Raw genomic sequence first — 26,837 nt, 5'->3', positions numbered from 1 at the left:
TACAACAGTAAGCCCAATGAAGCGTGAGTCCAACAGTTTATTTAAATACTCAGTACAATTTATTTAAATACTCAGGAGCATCCTTAAACACATACTTTAATATAGGCTTAGGAAGGCACATATTTCTAAGACCTTGTATAGGGCTCCTTGAAAACTGCCTGTGTTAGAACTAGGAATTGGTTTATTGGTGAGATCTAAGGAAACCTTATCTCCTCCATTAGCCACCATCTCAAACTCTGCTAACACGGTGTCAGGTACATGTCAAAACCTCCTTTTGGAACTGCAGAGGTCCAAAAAATCAGTGCTGTGTAACACGTCCTTCATCTTGGCCATACCTCCTGCTGACCAGGCTCACCCCCAACCACCTGATTCAGTGCTTGGAAGAAGGATCTCAGCCCCCTCATTCACACTCTCTCCATATTTACTCCTGATCTAATAGATCAACATTTCGTTTGGGTTCCAAACTGAACAATAATTGCTAATCTTTTGTTCAAGTCCAGTCTTTGTTTCTGAATCATTTTTTTCTCTAGCATTTGGATTATATGGCAACTGGTCGATCTAATCTAACTTTTAGTTACGAGTACAGTAGCCATTATTATTTATAAGAGTTTTCAGTGGAAAACCTGTCCCTGCAAGATTTATATTCTGCTTCAGTATGTTTCTATTTGGATCAGTCTCATCTTTGCTTTTCTCCCTTTTCTTTCCTGTAAGCAATACAAGTGTTTACACTAGTTATACTCAAAGTATATTCTTTCAGTGATGTTGCAGTCCCTCTACAGAAAGGAGCTGTTAACAACTGCTACTTCTCTGCTGTTAGAAAGAGGTGAGGAAGCTGCTGCTAATCGACTAACACTGCTTCATCACTTCTCAGCTGATCTGCAGCAGTACAATATATGCTGTTTTCCCTTCTCAGGAGAACATATGTCATCCTAACCTGGTGCCCCTGATTTGTAGCAAGATTTCTGATTAATCAGTTGCGTTATAGTGACAGAGCGGTTGTGTGTCTTTATCTCAATACAGTAATATTTCCTATTTATGTACACTTAAAACTGTTGCTGGTTTTCCCCCTTCTTCTTAACCGAAAAAATCCCACCCTCCAAGCATTTTATGCAGCTCAGTTTCACAGAAGTATTGTCCCCAAAAGTCTGTAAGTAAACATGGAAGATTGTTAGAGCAACTAGGACAAGCAATCTGACCTGCTAAGCTGAAAAAAGTAGGGCAACTGGATTCAGCTAGACAAAATTATCTTTGAAGAGGTAATACATGTACTGAATTAAAAATTAATCACAAAGGAAGTTTGCTGAAGGCAATAACTTCAGGTGTCATTTAGACGTTACTCTGGACAAGAGGTAGACTGAAGAATAAGACAAACAGATGAATGAGGAGTATTTTTAATGGATGTATATTGCTTGTTATACAATATAGCAAGAAGATGATAGTATCAATAGCCTCTCTCTTCCTTAGGGTGCAGAAGAGCTAGTTCATTTACCATGTGTAACCAAAGGACACTGAATGGCGTCCTACAATTCCTACATGCATCCTACCTCTCTGGGAGATTCAGAGGGACTTTTGACAGTTTGTATGCACTAAAGCTGTGTGTCAAAGTAAAAAGTAACATATTTACACGTGCCATGTACCCTCAGGTTTCCTTCATTTTTTGAATTGCTCAGTGCCCAAGAAAATCATTTCATTTATTACAGGTGTTAAATACTAGTATGGAGAATCCAACCTTAGCAGCCCATTATTGAAAGTATGAGTCAGTTTAGCTAAAGACTGTCGGAAGTACCTACAAAATTCTAGACCCGGCAAATATCTATCGTTCTCATTAGACAATCCTCTTCAAAAGCTGGTGGTCCTCTTCAGAATATAAAACAGAAAAGGAACAATCAAAGTAATTGATCACACTCCAATAAACAAGCAGACCACAGTTCATAGCGCAAGAAGATGCAAATTTCACCGGTTTGCAAGGTTTGAACACACCAGTTTCATACTAAATAAAACATTGACAACCGTATTTGTCAATACTGACAATGACAATGACAACAGTAAGCTACAACTGTTCATGAATCTCCTGCAGAGACAAACACACACACACACACACACACACACACGCGCGCGTGCATGCCCACACAGAGCAGAACCCAGGACCGAGACTTTTTTCTAACAGCCGACTCTGAGTCCAAAAGCTCACGTCCCCATTGCGCCTCAGAGAAATCAGTGATGAGCAGTTCACTCCTGTGAAAACATGCAGCCACAAAGGTCAGTTCAGCCTGAGCTTCTGCCCTTTACAGTAGTGACAGAATCAGCAAAATGCAAAATTTCAAGAACAAATAGATTTTCATTGAAATATTCTTCCTAGAAGCTTTTCTTTTAAAAAAAGACGATCTGAATTTTCATCTGATTCATAATAGCAATATCTGCTCCGGTATTGTGAGGGACTCAGAGTTCCTGGCTAGTTCTTATCCTTCTACTCAGACCTGTTATCTCCTATTAACTTTTTAAGAGAATCAATGTCTTATAAACAAAACACAAAAGAAAGGGAATTACATAACAATGAGAAAATTCATCCCCCCCCCAAAAACAAATAAAAATACAAACTAAAAGGAATAGGCCAAAACCAAGAAGTCTACAAAAGCTTTTCAAAAATATTGTATTAAAAGCCAAGGTAAGTTGTGTGCCATAATTCCAAAAGAAAACAAAGCTGTCTAATAATTCCCCTGCATGGCTCAACAGGAAAGTTAAGGAGACTGTCGTGGGGAAAAGGCCAGCAGTTAAAAAATGGAAGCTTGCTCAAATCAGGAGAACAGCTCAAAGGTAAAACAAGGACATTAAGAGGGTTAAAAGGACTTTGAAGCGTGTCTCCTTGTGCAGAGCGCTTTTTTACAGACAGTCAAAATTTTCTGAATATTTCAAAAGCAGGAAGCAGGCAAGGTAACCAACAGGACTGCTTGATGACAGAAGGTTGTTCCAGGGGGATAAATACTTGGAGGAAGAGCTCAATGAAATCTTTACATCGGTCATTTGATGTAGACAGCTGAAGACACTGGGGAGATGCCCACATCCAACTCTTTTCTTGTAGCAGGTAGGTCAGAGAGGCTAGATCATGCACAGAAAAATGCATGGGATGCTACAAACCTTCTAAACAAGTGAAATGTCACCAGGACTGGACAGTATTTACCTGAGAGATCTGGACAAAAATGTGAAATTGTGGAGCTATGACCAAAGCCTGCAACAAATGCACCGCAGCAAGGATCCCAATTCCCTGTGTAGAGAACTGGCAGGTTGTCAGGCTGACTCTCGTTTACAAAAAGGGGTCAAACAGGGATTCAGGGAAACACAGACGGGTGAGCACTTCCCTGGGAAGGTGGTAGTCTGTAATAAAAAATAAGGTCACAGAGGAAATGAATCAATATGGCCTGTTGGGAAAGTGTTGGTGTGGCATCTGCAAAGGGAAGTCCTACCTCTCAGTTCAGTAAGTTATCTGTAAGTTGATAAAGAGTTTTCAATGGCAATAGTAAATATCGTTCCTCAAAAGACTCTCGTCAAGTTTTCTCACCAAAGACCACCAAAGAAACAGTGACAGGGACTGGACGGCTAGGCTCTTTTATAGATAAGACACTGTTTAAAGGATGAGAAATGGAGGGTAAGGCTTAATGGTCGTTTTGCAGAGTGGAGAAAAATCAGGAAATGGGTTCTGAAGGGATCAGCCCTAGGACCAAAAAACAATAGGCACCCTCAGAAAGGGCTTCAAGAACGAAGCACAAAGTATAATGTTAACACTATATAAAACCTTGGCACACCCACATCTTGAGTACTGTGCACAGTTATGATCTCCATATCTCCAGAAGGACCTAGAGGAGACAGAGAAGATAGATAGAAGAAACTTAGGATAGGGATGGAGCAGCTACCTTAGCCAGAAAGACTAAAAATATTGCTAGTCTTCATTTTGGAGAGAAGACTGAAGAAATATATGATTGTAGTTCGCAAAATCACAAGGCAGTAGGTAATCTGGTTGCAGAACTGTTATTCAGCAAATTCCGCAATATTGGAACTAGAAGCACTCACTGAAACTGGTAGGAGATTTGTTTAAAACAGTTGAAAATAAGTACTACTTTATGTAGCAGGTACTGAACATCTGGAAGTTGTCTCCACAGGAAGTTTTAGAAGCAGATAGGATCAGCAAGTTCAAAAAGAGATTAGATGGGGATAAGAAGTCCATAAACAGATATTAAGATGTTACTGACTGCAATAGTGTACGCTGGGAGAGTGCAAGGGAAGAGCACACTGCAGATGGCAGCTGGGCTCACATTTTCCCCTTTCACAGCTTCACTTTATGCTGCTATCAGAGACGGAAGCCTAGACTACATGGACCATTGGTCTAATCCAGCAGGGCATTTCATATTTTCTTAAAAGATGAAACAATGTCACACAGGGCCTATGGTGAGGGCATCTCTATAGTAATATTTTATTCATTCTTTTCTTCTTCTCTCTTGATATCACCCATCTGTCTAGTTTGCAGCATCAGTATCATCAGGAAATCAAAGTAACAAGCTAGATCTAGGCAGGTGCTTTATCAGGGTAGAAGATTGCTAGCCATTTGCTAACTTTTTTCCAGTTTTCAGCCCATATCTATTACCCTGAATGGACAGGATGTTTCTGGGAGGAATTAATATGTGAGGAAGATATTACAATGAAGAGAACCAGGTTTCGCTGCTGGCTCTTCCATCGACTTCCCATGGGACTGATAAAAAAGCATTGAAATTAATAAGGGAATTTCCTAGTAATGCTTTTTTTTAATGTTTGTCTTCCTTTCTGGTATAGCTATAATACAGATGAAACTAATAGGGTACCTTCAGTCTAATATAGAATTCTTGCCACTCAAATTTCCTTCTAGTTTCTGAAATGCTTTCCAAAGTTCATCTTTAATTTTCACTGAGTCCAGGGCCCCCTACCACTTTGGTGTTATTCAGTGTGTATATCACTTCAGGATAGAAAAATGCTTGATTTTTTGAGTGCAAAGCATACTGATGTTTATGGCATTCTTGGTCTTAGCTAGTCCCAGACAATAGGCACTTAGATATGCACTTAGATACATACATACAGTGATCAAAACAGAAATTTAAAAGATCTATTTTGAAAACTGAGAAATATAGACTAAAAATATATATTTGTCTTGCAATCTACGTTTCAAAAGTGCACGCATGAATGTATGAGATGTTGGCATGGTATGTTGCCACATGCTAGCCTATTTCAACCACAGTATCGATTTGAACCAGTTATTATACAAAGTGGCTTTTTTTCTGTTGGTCTTCAGTAGAAGACTGACTTTAGCTTACAGTTTGCTTAAACTCTCACTAACTCTGACTTCCCTCCTGCTTTAAATACCCAGCTAGCAGTAGCAAGATGCAATGTGACAACTCAGACATTCCAATTTAGCAAGATTCATTTTGCTAAATCATCCCCATGCATCTGAACCACTGTCTATCTGTGTCTAGCAACATCTGGCAAACAAGCACTGATGTATTATAATGTTTATCATGCCAGATGGCAATATGTCTTCAATGTCACCTGCAGGATGAAATAAAACCTTTGTTATCACTATTTCTTACCCACCCACCCACTTCCCCCTTCCCTCCCTCTCCAGTAATCACAGCAGAGCTAAGGTCTGTGCCTGCAGAGCATATGTGGTTAAATATTAAAATAAACGTAGGAAAAAGCAACAGGTTACTACACAGCCCTAATTACGAAAAGATATAAAGCATTTAATTACCACAAATTTTATGATAAGCCAGTGATGTATCTTGTTTTCACTACAAACATCATCATTTCTGCACAATTAAAAAAAGACTTATAAACCATCATTCTGGGCAGTGTTAACTGTGTACTGGAAGGACAAAAATATCCAAGGTCGTGCACATTTGAATGCATACACATGAAGTCAAAAGGAAGCATTTCCAGCTGCCTTCCATGGAATATCAAATACTTTCTTCTTCCACTTGGGATTCTCCATATGTTTCCTCCTTGAACAAGGGCAGTTTGAAGTCATTTTAATTTTCTATTAATGGGGTTTACCTATCAGTCTATTTTCTGGGAGCACTGCTCGTGATGGATTTAACCTGGGGCTGCAGACAGAGCACGGTCGAAAAAAAACTGAGCCGTTCTCTTGGCTTGTTCATCAGCGAGGTGTCTCTGCTCATTTCCTTTCGTTGCCAAGTGCATATTCTACTATATTTTATCTAAAAAATCTTGGTTATCATCAAGCACGGGGTGATTTATTGTGTACATTTTAGACCAGTTGGGATGAAAGCTTTTATGGCTCAAACATACGTTTCAAGCCTAAAGGATATTTATTTTCAAAAGCCAGTATCAGAAACCTTGTACCTTGTGAGTCTCATAGCTTTTCACATTTTAAGTGTTCACTGCCCAGAAAAATTAATACACTGTGTTACACTAGAAGTTCCCAATCTGTTAGCGAGGAAATTAAACTATCTGTCATTTATCAAAGGATTCTGCTTCCACACAAAAAAAATGCAAAACTGGCAAACATCACCCTTTTAAGGTGGCTTGTTACGAACTTTCACCGATAAAAAGGAGAATTAGCAATACAGCTATCTTTGAATACATTTCCCAATATCTGAAATAGCAGCACAAAACTAGGGAAGCGCTCATGCTTCCTTTGACATCTTTATTCAGGATCTGTACTCATTGGCCTACGTGACATAGGGCCAAAGAATTGCTCAATTGTGTATCTGATCCCCTAATTACTGTTTAATTTCACTTGCATTCTAACAAAACGAGTGTTAAAAATGAAAATTAAGGAGCAATTAGAGGGCCAAACGCACAGTTGTGCAATTCTTGATAGCTAATGCAGCTTTTTAATAGTGACGGCAAATTAAGCATGACAGCCAAGCAAATGAACCCGCTGGTCATCTGGGGAAGGTCTTATGGCCATCAACCTGTGCCTCTGGAAATCAGTGTAAGTCCTGCTACTGATTTTAGTGGTATCAGGACTGGGTCTTGCTTCACAAAGGAAAGTCCAAGTGGTGTGAAGAGGTATGTTTCCTGTTTAATTGCCAGAACTGAAAGAGCTAAGTCCACAATCAAGGATTTAAATAAAAGGAAGTCAAATTTCAAAGGGATTTAGTACCTACCTCTTAAAATGGAAGCAAGGCCCAGGAAACCCGAAAACAAATTCCTGTTTTCAAAGGTGCCTGTCTTCACCTGTAGGTTTTCCAGTTTCAAGTATCCAAGTTTGGCATTCTGGGCTTGCTTCCTAAAGTTCAGAGTCACATCTCATTTAGCTCCAAGTGATGGAAGAATTGAGCTGCTTCTGGAAATCCCATGACTGCGCAGGTCAGAAATACCGTCAGCTTTATCACTTAAAGAATCTACTTATAATAAATATACATTGTTTTCTTGTAACCTGTATGCTAAAATTGCATATATGACAATGTAAACTGAAGATAGCAAAAGTTATAAAGAAAGAACTATCCTATCTTTATAATGAAGTTCTTTGGAAGCTACTTAATTGCAGTAATGCCCAAAAGACAGAGTAAAGGACCGTGATCTGGTTGTATTAAGTGCTGTACAAGTACAGAAAACAGATTTGGTCCACACTTGAATGTCTTGAAAGATATAAATACCCCTATTTAAGATTAGGGTATCAGAGCATACAAAAGCAGCTATTTTGGCCCAAACGCTTCTGATGAGAAGCAGATAAAATAGAGGCAAGAAGACGAGAGCAGTGTTTCCTCCGCTCCAGAGAGATGCAGAGAATGAGATTCATTTCCTCTAACCTTACCCAGTCACAAACTGTATATTTAGACCTACATTTTTCTCCAATCAGATGAGAGACGTGCTAGAGACATGTCTCTGTGCACAGCATGAAGGTCACTGGGTGAGATTCAATGCCAAACGTGCCATTGCTGATAGTCGGGGGAGAGGTGTTGCATCACTCATGACTGTCCCTACGTCTCAAGCGCAGCCTTTCACAAACCGGGAGCTGAACTCAGACCTCCCATGTCCAGATTATGATCAAAGAGGAAATGTGTACATCCAGACATAATCAAGCTATCTTTAAACTAACTAGACCGGGACTGCTCTTATGTACGTAGCACTGACCTCCATTCAGCTGGATCTGACCTGTGGTAGGTGCACCAGATACTTAGCTGAAAGCTCCAAGGATATAGAGTTGTGCGTTACTCTGAGGGTAATGCAGATATACCCTGAGTCCAGTAAGTCTCTATGGGATCATTCTTTGCTGCATATAGCATGTCAAAGCTCACGGAAAGCAATTTTTCTTTCAGTGCCTCCTTTTCAACTGGGAAGCATTTGAAGAGAAGCACTTGCCCCTTGAGTGCTCAAGTGTGTACTTTGTATTGCCAAAGAAAGGGCACTCCAATAGCTCTTCTGGGAAAGCACACCGTATTTCACATCACCTCCTGCACTTTCAAGGGGCTTTGCAGAAATGGCTTGTTCTGGGACATCTATGAAATATAATTAGGAGGAAAAATAAAGAAGTTTTCTTGTTTTTCGGGTTGAGATAATCCACAGTCAGAAAAATAAGTCTTTTTCTTTTTTTTTTTGTCCTTGCCCTAAATGCTCTCTCTGCTGAGAGGTCGTCTTTGAGACAGAAGGGTTTTAATTTTGTAAAGCAAGCAATTATGATATTCAAAGAGACAGGGTGGGTTTTGTGAGTTGCTTTCTAAGGAAGAAATGGATCAACGATCTGTATCCACATACCAGCAGGCATATTCCTCTAAGGGACCACCGGACATGAGCTGCTATCTGTTGGAAGAGCAGTAGCTATAGCTCAAAATCAAAGCGTTTATGCTACCATTTCGGGGCATGGGCAGTGGTGGGTACTAAGGCCAGCAATGGCCGGCAATGGCTATTGTCTCTTTGGTCAGATCTAGTGCAAACCACGTGCAGAGGTAACTGAAACTTTGCCTTTTCGGAAAGAAGGTAAGAGGAAAGGAGAGAATAAAGAAAAGAAGGAAAGAAGGAAGAAAAGGAAGGAGGAGGGAAGGAAGGAAAGAAGGAAGAAAGGAGGGAGGGAGGAAGCACTCACAGAATCCCACACAAATCACTAGGTATGTCATCAGTCACCTGAATTTCCCGAACTCTGAAATAAGTAAACTGGGTAGTTTATTGGCGCAACTTGGAGGAATAATAAAACAAAACGGGAAACGTCTGGCTAAAATGAGAATGGGGTTGGCCCCACGCACTGGCAGGAGCAGTTCAGCAAGGACACTGCCTGAGTCCAACCCTTCGTGGGAATGCTGCACCACGCACATGATGTAAGCAAGGAGAAGGGCATGAAAGGGCAGTTGCAAAACAAAATGCCTCTTACACCTGAGACTAACTCAGAAGGACCACTAACCATTCTCCAGGCAGGATAAAGCAGCTCATGCTGGTTCAATCTCTGGATATTAAGTTATCGAGGTGCTAAATGTGGTATGTGTTGCAACTGCCAGATCTGCTGGCTAGAGGACGGGGAAATTCAGAGTGATTTCCCCTGTGCTGGGGATGCATGCAGCTTTCTGGGACTGGGATGTTTGCCCAGGGAGCTCCCTGCTCAGCAGGTCTAGTCTGCCACTTGCAATGTTCCTGTTCAACCACTGATCAGGTGCCTTTTGCGCTATAAAACTAGACATCAGGTAAAGCTGTTTTTAAGAATTTCAACAAGGAAAGATTGCATACTTTAGGAAAAAACGGAAGATGAATCAAAATATTAATAGAAGAGGATTTGCTGCAGCCTTGTTTTTGTTTCTAATTAATAATGCATACAGCAGCTCCAGAGATATGGTTGTTTACTCAAGAATGTTTCTGTAGTGCTTCATACAGCTGTTTTATATGAGGATTCACTTAAGAAAGATAATGCCAACCCAATAAAATATGAGAGGGAATTGCTGTCTTTTTTTTTTTTTTTTTTTTTTTTTGCAGCTGGTAATAGGAGGGCTCGGAAGGGCTTTAGAAAAAAGCTTGACTGAGAACTGGACTGGAAGATGAGTAGTTATACGGATAATATTATTTTTTCTTATTCTAGTATAGTTCATTTGGGCAGTGCTAGAAGAAATCAGGTCCTTTAGTGGTGCTTTATTTTGCTTTTTACCACCACTGTGAGCCATGGAGTGGAAAGCATGTGTGTTTTGAACTGCATAAACAAAATGAGATGCAAGGAGTGACGTTTAATATTCTATTTTTTTTTTCTCTGCTTATCTGTTTGTAAACAAACAGACATCCTTGGGAGGAAAACTGTGAGCCCTTTAGCTGCCGCCAGGCTTTCCTTTGTGTCTGTGCATATCAGAGCGCAGCATGGGGATTGTACGGGCTGCAGGGATCATTAGGACGGTGCTATCTGACCTCTTGTGCAAGATAGGTCCTGGCTGAGCAACCGTAATGAGAAACAGCAATACCAAGGTGCTAACCGAGGGCACTACTGCTTCTATTTTCATCTTTTGTGTTTATAGCTAGCTAGCCTGTCTCCCTTCAGTCTTCTTTTCTCTTATGCAGAGATGCCTCTTTCTCTTGACCACCAAGAAAGCCAAGAAAGGTTTCCCTTCACAGGACGTATATTTATTTATTGCTTTTCCTCTGAACGGTCCCTAACTTTTCTGGGTTGCCTTTGAAACGTGGTACTCGTAACAGACTGGTGCATTCCAATTATAATCCCAGCAATTCTAGCTAGAGCAAAATAATTATTTGCTTCTCTTGCATACACATAGCCGTCTTCCTCATTCCTGTTGTCACTGGCCTGAAATGCAGAATCTTGTATGTATTGTAACATTTCTTCCGGTTCAAATCAAAATATAATGACTTTTCGTAGGCAGTTTTAACCCTGCAATATCAACACCTCTGGAATTACTGAAGCTGAGAAGTTATGACCCGAGCGCATTATGGCAGGCCGTGGAGTGACAGCTACGGTCTGACTAAACAACACTGCTGTTGCTCCCTGCTGCATACAGATCTCAGCACTGCTCTTACTATAGTTAAAGGAAATCTTTACAAGAAGAGCAAAAGGCAGCAGCAGAAGAAAGTCTTCTACAGGTCTGAAGGTGGGATAGACAGGAGAGCACGTGAGACGTTCATCACAGCTGTGGAAAGCACAGATCATTTTCTCTGTCATACAGTTTGCTCCATATGCCCTGGAATGATGAAGACACTTTGTCTAAGAAGAGAGGAGAGGAGGAAATACGTCCGTAATTTTTGAAGTCAAGGCATTGCTGATCTCAGAAGATGCTGAGTCGCTCTATACACAAAGGAGAGAAATAGGTAGGGTAATAGGAAATGCAGAACCACTTTGGGAGATGCCTGGATCACTTTGTAGGAGTGATTATTTTTTTCTCTCTCACCTACAGTGGGTATGTAGGCAACTAGCCTAACTTTGGACAGCCAAAGTATAAAGAAAATAAATCTCATGAAAGCTAGGAAAGGTACTAAAAAAATTATGTCAAGACCAGCACATATTGATATTACTAAGGATTTTGTTATTGACATCAGCAAGACTAGGCCCAGGACCTAAAAGTCAGACTAGGGAAATACAGTGTTTGCACTCTGCTCGTGTGGCTTGGTCCTAATCACATTAGTATAAATCAGTAGCAAGCCTACTTGGATTAGTACAGTTACATCAAGTAAATCAAGGTACTTCGGCTCAATTTCACCTCCTCTTACTAACGTTCTGCCAGCATTATTGATAGCACCGGTGCACAACCAAGGAAACCATCAAAAATATTCATTTCAAGCTCCACTGCAAGCAGAGTAAAATAATCAATATTCACTTAAGAAAAGAAAAAAAAAAGAAGAAAAGAAACCTTGCTTTGGAACCATTCTTCTAGAGGCTTATGAATAAAATGCAGTGTGAATAACTGGGAGAAAATAATAAATATACAATTAAAATAGCTCGCTTAAAGGAATATTCTCCAGATAAACAAAATCCATGCCTAGTTTGATTTCACTGTTTTTGGCTTGCATATTTTCTCTTTTACATCTTATTTTATAAAACTAAGTGCAATTTTTCTAAATGTTGGTTCTGTCTGAAGTCCCTTCCCTATTCCTTGCTATTAGAACATAGTGCTCTGTTTCTGTGACCAAAGTTAACATTATAGCAAAATATTTCTGTTTTCCTGAGAGAGAACATTTTGATTGACCCATACAAATGTATTTTGCTTTTTATTCTTTTTTCTGGGAATCTTCAAAATTAATTTTCATTTAAATTCATAGTAAAAGTTCTACCAGCAAAACAATAGCAAAATTAAACTTCAGTTTGCAAAAAAATCAGGCAGAATATTTATTTCTAAATGTTCCAATGTTTTGTTTGAAAATCGGTCTTATTTATAGTGTTTTCCAAAATCTCTTTAAACAAAACCTAACATCAGCTAAAATAGTCTAAGCTGCTGGTCTCTTTTATACATGTCATAAAATGTAGACTAATTTAGTGATTGGATGCTCAACTGGAGATATTCCTTAATGTCCACAGGAAAGCAGATATTTCATACCCTCTGGGTAACTATACACAAAACAAAGACGTTCAAAACTTTTTTTTTCCCTAACACATTCCAGTGATATTAGTGGTTTCCCTGGTGTTTCCCATTCTAAATGAAGGGATTAACTCATGAGGAAAAAAATGTCAATGTGGAAACCCTGAGCTGGAACACACAATTATAACAAGCCTGTGTCTTATTCCTTAATGCTTTCTGTTATCTTCTCCTATGAGCAGTAAATATTTGTTTCTCTACAATTCAAACATATTACTCAGTCACTAATGAGAATGCAATCCGGACTCTCAGTAGAAGAAAAATACTTAACTGGAAATGCCCAAAAGACGAAGTGGAAATCAAGATTGCTGCAAAGCACTATTTTTTTTAGAGCAGGGACATGTGGACAGGCTCATGCAGATAAACTTGGCTGTGAAGTGGTTAGATAGAGTATAAATTGCTCTGTGACATGCTTAAGGACATGCCTTCCTCTCACAGTAAATACACGCTACTCTAACCATCGACATAAAAGGGAAAAGGTGTCCTTCATTTCTTACATGTTAGGAACATTTGTCTTGGAGAAAGAGCATGGCATTGCGGACGATTATTGCAGACTACTCCATACGCAGCACACGCATGCCCTGGGCTTTGCTCTTGAGCTCTCCCTTGCATTATCACTCTCCATTTCTGTCGCAGTGGAAATTAGATGCCTGGAGGCAAAAAGCAAGATGCCGGTACGCCACTCACCAAGTGCAGGGAAGCAGCAATGAGGTGGCCCTTCCCATGCAGAAACTGTACAGAGCTGGCCAGCTTCAGTGGGGAAATGAACCACCACGTGGGAAGAGGAGATAGAAGTGCAAATCAGTGGCGGAAACGACCGCGTTTGGTGTGTTGGGCGGTAGCCTCAGCACAGCACCTCTCACTATCCCGTTCAGCCCCCAGGCACTCATTACTCTATCCGGTACTTGAAAGAGGCTTTCCCACCGCGTGAGCTGTTGGACAGCACCGAATACGTTCACAGGCTTATGTCGTCTCTAGCAGTCAGGCAGTGTTGGAAGGGCTGGAAGTTTTCCTGGCACACCCACCGACGGTTTCTTGATCACTTATCTTCCATGGGAGGGAAAGATTGCTAGAGACATAGAGCTTGAGCAGTGAAGACAAAACGTCCCGTCAGAAATGAATGAAGTGAAAGCATTTGCTTCGTCAAGGGGAAGCAGTTACCTGAAGCATTAGAATGAAACTCTATTTGAAGATTATTAGTCAGGGATGGTTTAAACTAACCCTCTGAGGAAAAGGCCTCTTAAATCTACTTTACATCAATTAAATATTGATACAGGGACTGTCTTCTCTTTACCTGTGCTAGAGATGTGAAAGCACTCCCTAAAGAGAGGTCTGCGTTATTAGCCTCAAGTTAAAGGCTGCTTCCCATTGATTTCTGGGGGCCGGAAGGCAGCAATGCCCAGAAGTCCTGTTCAAGACCAGAGCTCCTCCGTTTGGTCTGTAACTGGAGCAAACAAGCAGGAGGATGACACCCCGGCCTCCAAAAGCTTTTAAGTTCAAGTGAAATCCCGGCGTCCGGCAATGTGCTGCCGCCCACGCAGGTGCTCCGTAGATCACCAGAGGGACTGCCTGCAGGGACGGCAGTTGTCTCCTCCACGACCGCCACAATCACAGCTAGCTTTAGCATCCGTTGGGGGTGAAACAGGAACAGGATGGAAGGGACGGAGAATTAAGTCGCAGCAACGGGGAATACACGGCTGTGCCGACGGGAGGTGCACGGAAACCGGCTGGTGGACGGCTGTGTGCAGCCAGCGGAGCAGCTACACACGCGCCTTGCAGCCCACCGCCCAGCAGCGGCCGCCCCGCAAGCAGGCACCACGTCTTCTACTCTTTTCTGCCAACATCCTTAACGCCGCATAGCGCCGAATATCTCCCAGTGCAGTACGACGAACTTCCGCCCGCGGGACTGCCGCTCTTCCCCGGCTCCAGTTTCGCCGTGTCAGGCGCATACGTCCGATCGGCGCGCGGGGCCGAGGCGGCGGGTGGTGGCCCGATGCGGCGCGGCGCACGCTGCCCGGAGGATCTCTGCGCTGCCATCCCAAGCAACCGTCTCGTGTCCTTTCTGGTCGCGCGTTTACGCTCTTACAACCCACCCGAGTTCGTGGCTGAGAGCAGGATTTGGGCCATTCGGCCCCGATCAGCCAACCCGATGATTGTAGCTGTGTTTCAGCACTTGTTTGCCAGAGCCCTGCAGCAAGGCCAAACAGATCCTTTATCCACAGCATCTCTCTCTCTTTTCAGCTTTTATTCCTCTCATTGCAGCGAGTGAAATCCCTGTTGAGACAGTGAAGAATTCCGCACAGGGCAAGGAAGATGCAACACGCATCGCTTGCGGAGAATTATTCCTCTCTAAATTGATTTCAAGAAAAGATCTTGGCGTTTTGACCAAAACCACATCTCTTAAATTATCTCATATCCCTCCAAACACACACTCCTAAGGCCTTTTTTGTCCAGACTAGAAAGGCAGTTATATTTTGGCACAATTTAAAAGGTTTTGAGAACGATGACTTAAAACAAAGTATTCCCCATGCAGACCGTGGACTTGAGCAGAAACAGCCACAGAGTCCTGCGGGGACTTCACAACCCAGAATTGATTTAGCAGGGAAGTGCGGAGACTGAACAGTGATGGATGCCATAGAAAACTCCGCGATATAGAAAATAGATGGTCATTCGAAAAAGATCAAGGAAAAACACACTGGAAAACAGAAGAGCCTCCAGGCTCTTGCAAATTGTGATCAGCATCAGACACAGTAAGGACCCAGACTAAAAACGTGTGGAAAGGCCTGTACGCTGCGGCTTGTCCTTCCTTCGGAAAGACTACCCCGGTGTGGACAAAACTGCTGCTATAATGGATTGCCTTAGACTTCAGTGCTCCTGTGCGAAAGTACCTCAGAGGCAACACAGGCACATGCGCGTGGCTTCTTCAGACACTGAAATATTGGTGCAGCTCATGCTAGTCAGAGGGAAAATAAGCAGCAGGTGATGCCCAGGTCCCCTTCCCGCTGCCGGGGCTGGGTGATGCTAGCCAGGTGCAGCACGACGGGGCGCTGCGGGGAAGGGCAGCCCCCGGCCGGCGCCAGCGCGGGAGGGGAGCCGGAGCGGAGGGCGCGGGAGCACCTGCCTGGCATTTCGGCCCGGAGAAGAACGGTGTGCAGGCTGGCACATGTCTCTCATGTTTTTTCGGGGGGGGGGGGGGGGTTGTTTCTTCCTGGAGAATGAAGATAAAGATTATCCATCAGTCTTTCTCTTAGCAAGCGCTTGGGCCCGCTCATACTCTGCAAGCAGAAGATGTTGTGACAGAAACGAGTCTTCAAGCGTTCCTTTCCTCCTTGTGAACACACGCTCAGAGGCAAAAACGATGTAAAAAAACACAGGCACTTTTTTGATAAATTCCTATCAGCTAAACGCAATTTTCTCACATTGTAAACACCAGAGCACACAATTTTTTACGAAGCCATTTAAAGAAAATATATACATTTATGCTTACAAATGTAAGTTAAATTCAAAGGGCTCATTTTGAGACTAACTTCCAATTCTTAATTTTGCAAATGCTGTTGATACTTTCAGCACCTCATTCGCATATACTGTATGCTTTGTAACCTATACAGGCTCCGCTACAAAAATGTTTGCTGAAGGAGATTCCAGAGGACCCTGACTCACAAAAAGATACTTAATATCCAGCATTTTAGCATTAGTCAGAGCCTACATAACATCAAAGATATATTCTGGGATAGTGTGATTATGAGTCTGTATAAGTGAAGAATAAGAACCAAATGAAAGGGCAGAAGCCTGAGCATCTGCATTTCTGTAGCCGAAATACACTTATAAAAGAAAAAGCATTCGGAGATACTAATGAGCTGTACAGAAGAGCTGGGACTGGAATCTTAAAATTATAGCAATAAAAATTAACACTTTTCTTCCTCAAAGTTTGTACCGCTTTCCAGCTGTCTCTGCATAAGAGCTAAATGAGCTAAATTCTATATTTATTGTAACTTTTAGATGAAGAAGTATCACACATAGACAGGCAAAGAACTTTACATAAAAATTCTTACAAGCGCAAAATTTTCAACAAGAAATTTTGAAATGTGATATATTTCCGCTAAGCCTTTACAAGACATTGTGTGAGACAAGACAGGCTCCTCTGAGAACACCTTAGCAAATACAGTCTTAATTTTGAAAGCGTTGCAAATGGTGTCATGCAGCTTTTGTATTTGTATTTATAAATTGCAGGAGTGCTTGAAAACAATGTTAACTTAAAAGAGCTCATGAAATAAAATGGAATACTTTGTAAAAAGTAGCCATAAAGTAAGCTCTCAGCCTCAGAGCAAAGTATCCTCAGGAGTTCAATGACCATGCTACTTGGCTCATTTGCTGATTGCTTATTTGCTGATTATTTCTTGATCTGAATACCTTGCCTTAGCAAAAAGAATTAGATTACAGTCTCATTTATCTACCCTATAACTATAAACAGCTAACTGATTTCAACCCAGTCATTTGAGTGTACAAATACAGAAAAGCCTTTAAATGCTCATACATTCCTTTCTATGCTCGTATTCCAGAAAACTTTGCTAACATTTTTCATTCCCAAGAAGTGCAAAGATTTTTACAGATTGTGAACAAAGATCACTTTGCCAGCCCGTAAAATAGTTTTATGTGAGGAAATGCAGCGGCAATACTCTTCTGTTTCAGAATTAGGCAAAGGGAATCTTAATTAGACATTGGGATAGTATCAGCTACTTACATAAAACAGAATAAAAGTTTATAAAGGATATAAAAATCTCCTGCCTCAGGACATTAGTCAAGCAGTAATTAATGGGTTAGTACAAAGATACCTCTGGAGCTATTTTTTCATTTCCCCCCTCATTTGCAGCCTCTGAAAGCCAACTCAAGTGAACAGGTGTAAATGAGTCCAGCGGCTCTAATGAGACAAATGAAAAAGAGGATGGAAGTTACAGCGAGGATCACTAGTTTGGAAAAGAAGCTTTGTGAGAAGAAACAGCTGAATAATGCACTAGTCTGTGTGAGAGCCACCTCTGCTGCTTTCCCCCCGCCCTCCTCGCCCCACATTTTGTCATAGATAACGAAGGTGAAGCAATTAGGCATGTCGATTCTTAACTACCCGTAACCTATTGCTAGCTCTGCAGCAGGGATGAGACTATTATGTACATACTAATACAGCACTTTTCCCATTTATACAGACCAATACATTTTTAGGATCAATTTAGCTTACCGTTATAATGCAGGAAAGATATGTAACATGTCTTCTCACTAAACCAAACAATATATATCTGAAAATTTTTTGTATTCATCCCAGCATGTATCCTTTCTATGGGGGAAACACAGTGTATTATGAGAACTTTGATATCAGCTATGGCTTGTCTTCGGTCCAGAAAGGGGTGTTGCTACACAGAGATGACTTTCTCGCTGCAAAATCCTAATAACAAGGCACAGATTGTAACCACAGTAAAACTAAATGAACTTAGGCCTACAGTCCTCACTTGAAATTGATTCTGGCTACTTATTTTCATCAAAAGCTATCATTCTGTCTCTACGAGCATTTTACAGCAAGATAGCTCTAAATCCTGCAGAAACACCCCCATCTGCACTGAAGACAAAGCCTGTGTGCACAAATGGAGCTGCCAATAAATTCAATGCAAGTTGCATACAAGCCAGATTCTCAGCTGGTGCCAATTGGCATAGCTGCACGCACGTTGATTGCAAGCAATATGATGTCTGTCCCTGCCTGCGGTGGGGCATGTGTTAATCTGCAGCAGGAGAGCACGCGGCACACAGGACAGCTCTTGCAGGGCTGTGACAGAGCACAGCGAATTAACTGTCCGCACAGTTTGATGGTCACCCCATTTTACCCAGTAGCACAATAGTGGCTAGGGCTTCCAGCCAGGTTTAGTTCCCAGCTCCGATTGAGAGGATCAAAACCTCTCCCTGACTCCATTAACTATCCCTTTACACAGTCTGATGTGGTGAGTAGCTCTCAGCTTCTCCTATTAATGTTGCTCCATAATGCACGTTGCAATGGTATATGTGCTAGGTTAGAAGAAGCGGGGGTGTGGATAGCCCTGTAGCCTGGCTGGATACACAAGGAATGTAAAATACAGATCTTTCTGCTCCTGCTCCAAGGTACGGCTTGAACAGAGAGCAGAGAATCTGGGGCTTTCACAGTGACTTTTAGCTGACCTAAGCGCCCATTGCCTGCAGAAGAGAAATTCTCACCTCCCTCCCTGAACTCAATTGCTTTGGGGCGTCTTTTACCACGCGAAGAGACGCTGTGAGCAGGACCGTAAACATTTTATGAGTTCACAGCAATTTTTGTCAGTTAATACACACAGTAGGCAGCCAGGGCTAACAGGAGACAAGGCTCAGCACGGGAAGACTCACTGCCCGTGATACAGGCGCTCCACAAGTGTCTGCCAGCCAGGCAGCTGTCACTCGCATGAGCAAGTGGCAGTCTCCACGCTCCCTGCTGGAAATGCCTGAACCTTGACTTTGCTAAATTGCTCTCATTTTACTTCTTAGGGTTTTGTACCTTTTCACATCAATATTTTTCTCTTGAGGATTTATTTTATTGCTCAACAATATCCCTTCTGTCTGTGTTTCTACTTTTCTTATTTTGCATGTCTTTCTTTCGCTTATGTTTCCTTACAGCTCAGCACCAACTTTTTGCAGTAATGTTGAGCTGAGATCAGACAGCTGAGCTTCTAAACCCTGGGCTCTGGATCACAGACAGTTAAAATCCTGGACTGCAACGCTTCCATCAGCAGCAGCGCATTCACTCTTTCCCTTGCACCAGCACTAACCCTTGAGCAGCTGTACAGCAAGTCTGGAGAGAGGATCTGATGTGGCTGAAAATGATGCTTTTTTTCTTTTATGTAGACCTAGTTTGCAGCTAGGCCACATTTCTGGCCACACAAGTATTAGCACTAGCGTTAAGGACGGAGAAGAGCAAGTATCCAAAGACAAGGTGGAGGGAAAACAACACCATACCTTTAAGCAGCAATGTGCCTTTCTCCTGTCTCTACCAATTATGAGACCACAGGTCGAGAACAACCCACCCGGAAAGCCCGATGGCAGGTTACCTGGGGGAACATTCAAGGGAGATGTGAACTCTCCTTCCCTTAGACAAAACAGGGAACTGAGCTCAAGTCTTTCAGTCCTGGAAAAGTTCCCTCAATATTGACCTACGGACTATAAGGGATACATTTCCCTCTCTTCCCCTATTTTATGAAAGGGTTCTGAACGAAGTCCCCCAGAGCCATTGGTTTCTTTAAAAAAAAAAAAGTCCAAAATGCAAATGAGGCTTTTCATTTCAGGTGGAATGAAATGTTTTATTAAATCTCTCTCTCTCTTTTTTTTTTTTCATTTAGACAAGATAAAATAAAGTTTCAGCTTGAAATAAAACATTCTCCTCCATTTAGCAACCAAACCAACAAATCAATTATTCATGGAGTCCTGTGCTGCAGTGCTACTCCGCTATGTATTTTGTAGAAATTCCTAGTTTGCCCTGTTCTTTGTTTTATGAGCAATGTGTCCCAGAGGACAGTCTTAAGGAATTATTTGACCTCTAGTGTGCCTGAGATTTTCAGTAGGAATATGCTGATGATGCCTACTGAAATGGAAGAAACATAAGAAAACAGATTGCAACTTCTAAAGTGTGAGGTTATTTCAGAGCACTAGTTTGAGACCATCCTTTGGTAAAACACTTAGGGACAGTGTGATTTTTCCATAGTAATACCTTCTCCTTGGGGCACTAGGAGAAAAAGAGCTTTCTGATTCCTTATTGCATCTATGCTGATGCTTCTGAAGAAAGATTACACGTGGACTTCATCACTTTTTAAGATAACTATTTTTTTAAACTTTTACTCTGGCTTGATTTTAGAGAAATACTTCTTTAGAAGAGAAGTTTACAATTCTGAACCCAGGTCCTGAGAATAATTGAATAAAGACTGAAGTTACGAAAGAATTTATTTGGCAATGTCTCTTTTGGTTAGATCGTAATTAAAATTCTATGTGGCCGATGCATAAGGGAAATATTTCTCAAAAAAATTCTGTACTTTAGAACCCAAAGATTCCCTTTTAAAAGAAGGCAGGTCTCAGGTCTACAGTACAGCAGATGTGGACGTGTAATCTAACAAGGCTGAGTTACGACAGTTGAACAGATTGCCACTAGGCACCCGAAGCTCCACAGCTGGCCGGTTGTGCCCTCCTTGCTTATTCCAGTGATGAAGAAGAATGTGTTAGATTAAGCAGAATGTATTGCAATGGTGGGGAAAAGTAAGAAGAGTCGCTTATCATGACCCAGCTGCTGGGCAATGGTTCCTTATGCCGCACTGATTCAATCGTTCCTGATTGTACACCAATACATTTTGAAGGTACACATAATCAGTGCTAGAAGCTCCACTGACGAGTGGTAACTTTCTGAGTTGCCGTAGCTTGTTGGCATCTCATCATGCATAACTTCAGATTCATTCTCAAAAATAACACAGGAATTTATGCTCTCGTTGCCTAAAAAGGCATGTGTGGGCTTTTCAAAAGCATTTCAGAATATTAGGAACTTAAATTCTATTGAAATCAGTGAAGTATTTACATTTGATATATAACTTGTCCTAATGTATACCTGCCAAATTGCTTCATCTTGTAACTTGTCACACAACATATTTCAAGATGCATAACAAGATGTTTTACAACCTTAAAGTGTTTCTGTTTGTGAATTGCTTTACACTGAAATAATTTTAGATGGGTTCTTACTCAATCTGATTAGTTTTATGTGCAGCAATTTGCAAAGTTGCCTATTTCTGTGCTCTTTTGGGGAAAAAGCTTTCCATATAAGATTACACTGAGAATAACATTACAGTTATTTTTTCATTATATTCTTTTGATTTCTTCCTTTTCCTCCTACCATTCTTTATTGTATTTATTTATTTGTATTTATTTTTCTTTTTATCTCTCAATAAAGCAGAAAATAGAGGTGTAGAGCAGCCATTTCCACAAGAAATCTGGTATTTTGCTTCTTGGTCTTCATTAGAAGACTTTCTGCCAATATACAGCTGTATAAGAGCTTTTTGGAAACCTTTGTAGCTTTCTATTTATGGGAGACTTCACCTGACTCAGTGCCATTAGTGTAGACTTTCAGATCTGAGGTAGCGTCTGTTTTATAGTTTTTAGAGAGAAAGAGGCATTGAAATAGAATGGGTTATTTTAACCCGAAGTGCACATCTAAAATAGGACAGCTAATTTGTGCCTTAAAATGCCTAATTCTTTCTATTGACTAAAGAGAGCTGATGGTGACTAGCTCACATACAGGTTTATTCAGAGCAGGCATCCAAAAATGACATGAATTGATCCTATGCTTTGCATCTGTGTGGTTTAAGGCATAAGATTTCTAATAGGTCAAGTAGTTGTGCAAATCTCCTGGAAGAGGTTTGAGGTTTGATGTATGCTGTGAACACTGTGATCGTGCAAGTTGTTCCCAAGGTCTTGTTCATGTAAAAAAGCAGGAACCATACAAGGTTTGTCACTGCTGCTAGACCTCTACCACCCCAAGCTTCATCCAACCTGCTTTTGGCAAACACATGTTACTGATCACAGAATCACAGAACGGCTGAGGTTGGAAGGGACCTCTGGAGATCATCTAGTCCGATCTCCCTGCTCAAGCAGGGTCCTCCACAGCATATTTCCCAGGATCACATCCAGGCGGGTTTTGAATATCTCCAGCAAAGGAGACGCCACTACCTCTCTGGGCGACCTGTGCCAGGGCTCTGTCACCCTCACAGGAAAGAAATGTTTCCTCATGTTCAGATGGAACTGCCTGTGGTTCAGTTTCTGCTCGTTGCCCCTTGTCCTGTCACTGGGCACCATGGGGAAAAGACTAGCCTCATCCTTTTGACATCCCCCCTTCAGATACTTGTACGCATGGATGAGATCGCCTCTCAGCCTTCTCTTCTCCAGGCTGAACAGGCCCAGCTCTCGCAGCCTTTCTTCAGAGGAGAGATGCTCCAGTCCCCTACTGATCAGCCTGATGATAAGGAATTAGTCACATGCGCTGTCGCAGCCTCCACAGCTACAAAAAAATCCTTACCATGAGTGTCAGTTACAAGTAGCCAGTTGAAATGAATTACTGCTAGGCTGGTAAGTAAAGGTTGTTTCGTACTTTTGGTGGTGGGAGCGGGGGGAGAAGACTTCTAACTTCAATCATATAATCATACTGAACGAGATATATTTCAATCTCGTTGGCCAGTAAAACACTGATTACACATCTGATGCCACAGTGCAAAAATATGTCTCTCTGAAAAAGATTGTGAGTATTTCACACAACAAAGAAAAGCGTAGTATGCAGGGAAACGTTACGCAATATGTTACACAAAGCCAGCATAGCATGGAGTGCATTATTTCGTAGAATATTTTTTTATGGTACTTCTAAGATGTTTGCAAGTCATCTGTTTAGCCTGAAGAAAAACCTCCTGAGTGTTACAAAGCCAAAAGAGATCTGTAGCCTAGAATTCATAGGCTTTTCACTAACACCCCCGAACAATTTATAAGCCAGCTAAATTTCACTCCTGATGGAGCTTGTGGCAAGCTCTACTGATCAGAATTCTGGCTTCTTCTGCATGATGCATTCTTGCTAGCCTGTTCATTTAACCCTTGCTGTGGCGCATTGCACAGCGCTCCCATCACACTCACGCACTGCCACTTCAAAAACTCCTTTCTAGTAGGAAGAGAGTAACTGCATGGTCTTAACAGTTTTCATATTTGGTTCATATTTGGAAAGATGGACAAGGTTTTCCCTTTTCTGGTAGAGGGTTATTTTTCCAAACCTAAACAGGCACTGTGGAGGCCATGGAAACTGTGTTCCTAAGTGCTCTTTGTACCTCTGATAATCCCTCCTCTATTTTTAGCTGGCTGTGCCCAAGGAAATATTTTTTTTTCCCAAGGAGATGTGTTTCATAAAACTCACAAAGATATTTCCTTCCCGGGTCTCTAGCTCTTTTCAAAAAAGCTTAATGAACTTTCTTTTTGGCCAAGAGCTTCAAAACACAGCCCACCCTCCTTCCCTTCGATGACATTCAAATGCTGTTTAATCAGTCAACAAGTAAAAGGGAGCAGAGCTAAACAGAATGAAAGAAGCAGAAGAGGAAATGAGAGATCAAGTTCTCTAGCTCTTTTCATGCTTTACTCCAAAAATCATCAGCAAGAGATTGTCAGATTGGTTCCAATCTCATTTAATAGCCAACTACAGAAGTTCCTTAAAGAAGCCAGTAGCGTTCAGTAACTCTAGGCACAAAAGAGCATTCAGGGATTTTGTTTCTCAGTTCAAGGAAAGTGTTCAAAATCCTTTCTGATAAGATCATTCTGTAGCTTTAATTTCTCATTAGAGCAGTTTTCAATAAGTCTAAAGTCAGTTTTCCATTCAGTCGCATCTTGTGAATACAAGTTATTGTGCTGTTAAAGTGTCTGTTAATTTAAGAGAACATGTGGTATAGTTGTGTGTGTTCTCTTGATCCACTTTAGATAAGTGTGCATTCCCTCCCTGGAGCATTATGGGATGTGTTTTACTTTGCTCTCTCTCAGATGGGGCAGCTAATAGCTTGTCTGGCCGTTAGACAGACAGGTGCCAAACAGTTCTCCAGTAATATGTGCTTGTTCCTAACTTGATAATAAACTGGGGAAAATTCATATGTCATTAAATAAAGTGGCAGAGGAAGGAAGAAACACAATATGTCTTAGGAACTCAAACCTGACCTATCAGTGAGGCTGAGCTCAAACATATGATTAGTAACATCGAGTGCTACCTACTGCTGTTATGCAAACTATGTCACGTTGTTGACTAAGAAGAGACTAGCTACAGACAGGATGGTCTTCCCACTTCAGCTTTGGGGCTTTGCTATGGGAGGGAAGGAGTGAGGGAAGTGTGGGATCTTGATTTCCATCCCCTGCACCTTGTACAGCATGAGTCAACCTCATGGCATGAGGGTTGACTTCAGCCTTAAAGACACAGTGGAAAACATGGACCAAACACAGGCTCTTGCACAGAAGCACACTCTCCTTGCTAAAGATTCATGATGATTCCCTAATCTGACCCCTGAAAGAAAAAAAGGAAAAACAGCTGTTCACAGTATTTCCAAAATACGGTGGTTGCCATAAGGCACTCAGCGAAGAGTGAGACTGAAAAACAGTAGGGCACCACTCCGCATACCCACCGGCTCATATTTGTGTTTAAAGGGGAGAAGACAGGGAATGAGATATCTAGCAGTTCCTGGATAGGATGGGAAGTAATGTCAGTATTACATTTAGCTTAAATCATGTGCTTTTTGCTATGTACCGCTTCCATGATCAAATGCAGCCTGCTCACCACTATTATTATTTACTCGTGAGCAAGTGCAGTGAGCGACACACACACGTTGAGTGAAGCGAGATCATTCTTAGAAATGGTAGAGGCTTAGACCAATGGGTAGCTGAGCATCCAAAAGTCTCAGATGATGCTGAGCTTTCAAAAAAACTCTCTTCTCCCAGCAAGCTAAGACTCTCAAAAAAAAAAAAAAAGAGAGAGAAAAAAGAAAAGAAAGAAAAAAGAAAACAAGACCACCCCAATACATTAGTTTTAACTTGATTGTCCTCGAATCTCAAGGTAAAATTTTGAAATATTATGCTGCACCTACAGTAATAAACTCAAATGTTCCCAGAAATCATTCCTGAGCCCTGGACTAAGATCATCTTTGCTAATTCAGTGTTAGACTGTTCCCTGGCTGGCATATGGACTTTTCACACTAGCAGTTTCACTGAACAAACTGCAGACATGTTCTGGACAATTTTCATGTAGTCACTCTCTTTTAGTGGTTAAGACCACCAAAAGCAACTAGTTTAAACGCCAAAGGCTAAGGTAGCTAACTAGTGTAGGTGTGAGTCATTCCAGGCCAACTGGCCTCCTTGCCCAGCAGTATTCCCCAACATGTTTAACTAAGTAGTTTAGATATAGATAATCTGCTATACTACTACCTAAACTACTATAGATACAGTAGTTTAGATAAGGTCCTAATTTAATATTTAGGCATCAAAATAAAAGTAGCTTCATTCTCCAAGGTGCAGAGTACTCCAGACTCCCACTATGGTCAATGACGGCTAAGAGCTTCCAGCACTTCTGAAAATGAATCCATTATAGTTTGTGTAGAATTTTAGAAGTCTGAAACCAGATTTGGAAATTCTGACCAAGCTCTTTGTGACGGCTTTTAATATTGTATGGACTATTCCCATAAACCCTCTGGAAAACACAAACATCCGTTTGTACACAAAAGACCAGTCTGATACATTTACACTAGCAGAAGTTGAATGTGGCTGAAAATTGGCCATACGTAGCATATGAAGTACATCTGAATCTTAGCTGCAAAAGGTAGTAGCTACAAGGTCTAAGACTGTGGGATAATAAATACTAAAACAAAGTAGAGTAAAGCCTTTGCAATTCAAGATTTGCCTCTGTTTCTTGAAACAGGAAGCAGGTCATGGCTATTCTTTTTCATATCAGATAGTATCTAAAACATGAAAAGGATTTTTGGATTTCTGTCTATGGCTGTTGTTAATCCCTTTGAAAATCCTCTATTTCTGCCTTATTTCCAAGTTGAATGCAGCTTATGCAGAGACCTCACAGGGAACTGCAGAATGGTTATTTGCTACAGATACACTTTAGTCTTGAAAACAGCATAAAACCAACCAAAATGAAACTCAGGTACATTTTTAATCTGGTAGCCCATTTCTTTCTAAGGTTTCAGTGTAAATAATACAGTGATTTGTTAGCATGATTGTGTTGCAATGTGATCATTACACAAAAACACAGCATAGCTTACAGAACTGATAACATTTTCTAAATTGAAATTTAATTTAGACCTCTCTCTTTTAAAGATAAGTTATATGTTTGTCACCTGGGTATTAAATCTTACTCTCTCCCTAAACATATCTTTCTGAATTATCCTTATTAATCATTGTTGTCACAGCAAAGTGACTGGATGCAAAACAATGAGTCAGCAGTGATTAAAACAAATGATGAGAGAAGTGGAACCACTGCATGGACACCCTGTTTTTAATCTATAAAGACGACTGATGTTTACACTGGGAAAAAAGCTATCTTGGTGGTCTTCATCTATTCTTCAATCGATATCCCATCTGCATCTTAAAAAGCAAGCTAGGATCTGTCTCCCTCTTCACAGGAGGGCCTGGGATGTTTATGACGGAGGCTGCCAGCTGCCTTAAAGTGGTGTCATTCTGCTGACTTTCACAGAGCTACGCCGCTTTAGGCCA

The sequence above is a fragment of the Struthio camelus genome, chromosome 1, assembly GCF_040807025.1.
Source record: "Struthio camelus isolate bStrCam1 chromosome 1, bStrCam1.hap1, whole genome shotgun sequence".
NCBI lineage: Eukaryota > Metazoa > Chordata > Aves > Struthioniformes > Struthionidae > Struthio > Struthio camelus.
This window is presented reverse-complemented; position numbering follows the sequence as displayed.